Raw genomic sequence first — 4,520 nt, 5'->3', positions numbered from 1 at the left:
GTACTACGTATGTTAGAGAGAGAGAGCGAAAGACACACACACAGTATGTACATGTACGTAATAAGATAAATAAAATGAAGTTTAACTCTTTGACTGCCAGACGTTTTCAGAAAAGGGATGCCGTGGGTGCCAGCCGATTTAAGCATTTTTGACTGATCTTTCAAGGTCCACAGAAAATTATGTGTTTGGACTATGGAAACACACATACTACCAAATGAAAGATTGGACTCTCATCTTTCATCAGAAAAGAAAGTTTGTTTCTACCTTATTCCGTTTTTCAGTAATCATCAATAGAAAATGGTTAGTTTCACCTCTGTTTTGAAAAAAAACGTCTTTCAACGTCTTTGGCACTCCTCCATAGGATTTTACTAAACGTCATTTAACGTTTTTGGCAGTCAAAGAGTTAACTTACTTTTGGAAGATGTACTCGATGCTTAAGGAGATGATGGAGGAGGAGGAAGAGGAGGATTTTATATCATGAGAGATTCTTCGTCGTCGCTGGAATCGGCTTCAAAAGTTATTTCCTGCTTCATGGGGACCGGCGTTTTCTTCCTCCTCCTCCTCCTCGCCACGTTGCTCAGCCTCCAATGAGCTCTCACAGCGCCAATCGTCGGTATTAGCGGCGGAAAGAAGCACTACGCGCAATACAAAATCTAACTTACAGCATTTCTTTCCGAACATTTTTCGACATACTGTACGCGCAGAAATGTTCGTATGTACCGTTGTTCGTAACTCGAATGTTCGTAAGTAGGGGAGCGTCTGTATCTATATTTGTTCATGTTTCAAGTAAATAGGGTTAAAAATGTTATGCAGAGGTGTACTTATAACAATTTTCTAGACAACTGTCATAATTTATAGTCACGGCGGAGGATTGGGTGGATGCGAAATGTTGTCTTCTTCCTTTGGGGGTTGGGGTGCTTACGTAACAGAAAATAATTGAGAAGTAATGCTGTAATGTGTAAATGCTTTTACAACCATCTTAACAACTATGCTATTTTCCCATACATATGATTAAGGTCTTTTTATAGTCATTTTAAAATTGTGTTTTCCAAAATCTTGTTCTTGTACTGTACTCTCTTTTAGTCATTTTAGTAAGCTATTTTGTATTTCTTTACTTTGCTTTTAAATCGCTTTCACACTATAACTGATTTAAAATGTTGTAGTTTTAATTACAATATGGGAAGCAAGCATATTGAGTTACATTGTTTATAAAATGTGCTATGAATCAGTAATTCTTTTGTTTTTTGTTTACACACCCGAGGTACTCGCAAATGTCTAAATAATGTGAATCATTTGCGTTTCTTTTTACGCCACCTATCTAATACCCACGAGTGCTATTCACGAGATTTTATTGCAATATAACACAAGTGAATAGACAATTATAATAGCCAATGCATAATTCTCTTCTCTTCATCATCATCTTCAGTGCACTGTGGTGACTGTAAAAGCCTAGATTATATGCATGAATTGATTATTTTTCCATAAGAGGACACCATATTCAAATCTTGTGAGGTAGAATATGCCAACAAAGCCTTTCACTATAAAGGCTTTTCTCATAATTGAAATTAATATCCAATTGTGCGCCACTTGTTTCATCTTTGTCATTTCAGTCCCTCGGTTAAATTTGCTTTACATTGATCGTGCTCCTCCTTGGCAATTTGCTGCAATATATGTGTGATTACTCCCAGTGTGATTGATGAGGTGCAGTTGCCGCACGCTCTTTGGCGAAGCAAAGCGACACAAGTGGGATCAAAGGATGGGAAAACGCCGCACAATGTTCATATAAAGCTGCGGTCACTTGTCACAGCGTTATTTGAAATGTTATGTTTTGCGTACAATATGCTGAACGTGATCAATTTAAAACTTTATTCAATTGAAAATCTAAATGTTTACTTTGTGTTTTAAGGCAGTATAAAAAAATAAAAATACACACGCAAGGATAATGAGAACAGGTTACATGGCGGAGGTGTAACTTGTGAACCAAAATATACATTCTGCAGTTAATTGAAATGTGGGCGGAAGGAATATGAAAGATCCACATCAAATATTTATGCAGCAAATTAGTTGCCTTTCAAAAGTGAATGAGAACAGTGCATGAAATATTCATTGCAAGGATACGTAATTAGAAGGCAACCTACACCATTTTACAGCAGCAGAGAACCTCGCATTCAAATGTGTTAAAACACAAATGTGCGTAAACAAAGCAAATTCTTAACTATACTATAAATTGGGACAAAGTGTATATAATTGTGTGTGTGTATATATATATATATATATATATATATATATATATATATATATATAATATATAAGATATATATATATAATATATATATATATATATATATATATATATATATATATATATATATATACACACACACCAGAGACCTATAAGAGCTTTTTTTTTTCCCCCTTTTTATTTTTATTTTTTATATCTGTAGTGGTTTGAATGCACTTTCACCTATTTTCCAAGTAGCCTCGTCGGCATTATGACCTACAAGATGTACAGTAATGAGTAATATTTTCTTGGAGGCTCTAACGAGAGGCACTGGCTCGGCATATAGCCAGACAGACCTTAGCTTAAGTGCTATAAATACACCCAAATAGTGAGCAAAACCCACATTTTTCATGGTCTGCTTTGCCAGAGGAACATTTTTTTTTTTTAGAAGTGGAGTCTCATATTTAGGTCCCCATATATCATCAGACTCCAGAAAAGTAGTGCATTCGGTAATAAGGGGTGAAAGACAAGCAGCTGCATTACATCATGCAGCAAATGGCAAAGAACAAAACAATGCACATTTCTTTGTATTTAGCTTGCGATTATACTGTCTGACTCCAAACCTCAATCATGATTATAAAATGCATCCATCCATTCATTTGATGTATGTATCCTCACAAAAGGGTCACGGGTATGTTGGAGCTTGCACCCTCAAATGGTTCCCAGTTGCACAAATCACAAATAGAAAAACAACCCTTCACACCCCGTCGTAGTCATTTTGCGCAGCCTCCTTAGCTTGCTTATGCTTTTGCAGCAAAAATATTTAGCTTCTTTATTCCCGCGTTCAACAAGCGGTGTTGTACTTGAATCACCCGCCATTGTCACTTCTTCTACGCTTTCCGTTAACTCCCCTGTGGCTGCGCTACAGCGCCACCCCAGACTTGGCATATGCATTACAGCCGTTAAACGTCCTCAGCGTCTTCCTTTTGGACACACGCAAGTCTTGAAATGCTTCCGTGCGTACGAGATTTGTTTGAGGAACGAAGCCGGCTTTGCTTTTTTGTCTGGACAGGGCCATAGCCACTTGTGTCTTGTCCAGATGTTTTTGTGTGCAATCCTGCCTTGCCTCTTGGGTCCTCAACCAATCACAATTTTGTTGAAAACACGGCGGCTCTGGATTTGATGTCTAATATCTGTCAATGCAGGGATGTGATTTTTCCGCTAATTCGCGGAATTCCGCTTTTTTTTATCTCCCTCCAAAAAAAAAAAAAAAATCCGATTTTTTTTTTTGTAGTTCATTGTGTATGCACATGACTCCGACAGATAACATCTTCTGCTATAACAAAGACATTTGTGGTATGCTCCAATATGAGTTACTTTTCATTTGGTCATGATACAATTATTTGTTCATGAAATTTGAACTCTTCAACATTATTTATGTGTTAACTTAGTAATCACATTAGTTAGATATGATGATATTCTCAGTGATAGTTTTTAAAAGCAAAGGCAGTCCAATGTTTTTGAATGTGACTGATTTTGAGTTGACTAAAACTGCCATTTTATATGGGATAGTTCAATATACATTGAAAATTTATGCTGTTCTTTTGTCTATTTCTTTGTCATGTGAGTGCATTGAAAGTACTTAAAAAGCATTCCTGGACCTAGCTGGGTGCCAGCGGCCCCCAGACCCCCGGCTAAATTTTCAGATAATTTCACTTTGGTCAAATCACATCCCTGGTCAATGGTAGTGAATGCGTAGGTACAACTTCTTTTACAACGCATAATTGGAATTACAGACGCTCCCCCTACTTACGAACATTCGAGTTACGAACAACGGTACATACGAACATTTCTGCGCGTACAGTATGTCGAAAAATGTTCGGAAAGAAATGCTGTAAGTTAGATTTTGTATTGCGCGTAGTGCTTCTTTCCGCCGCTAATACCGACGATTGGCGCTGTGAGAGCTCATTGGAGGCTGAGCAACGTGGCGAGGAGGAGGAGGAGGAAGAAACGCCGGTCCCCATGAAGCAGGAAATAACTTTTGAAGCCGATTCCAGCGACGACGAAGAATCTCTCATGATATAAAATCCTCCTCTTCCTCCTCCTCCATCATCTCCTTAAGCATCGAGTACATCTTCCAAAAGTAAGTTAAACTTCATTTTATTTATCTTATTACGTACATGTACATACTGTGTGTGTGTGTCTTTCGCTCTCTCTCTCTAACATACTGTATGTATTCTCTCCATTTTATTAAAAGTTTTTTCAGTACAAACCAATGCAGGTTACTTGTACAAGCCTT

Source organism: Vanacampus margaritifer, chromosome 13 (assembly GCF_051991255.1).
Source record: "Vanacampus margaritifer isolate UIUO_Vmar chromosome 13, RoL_Vmar_1.0, whole genome shotgun sequence".
In the NCBI taxonomy this organism is placed as follows: domain Eukaryota; kingdom Metazoa; phylum Chordata; class Actinopteri; order Syngnathiformes; family Syngnathidae; genus Vanacampus; species Vanacampus margaritifer.
Note: the sequence above shows the minus strand (reverse complement) of the source record.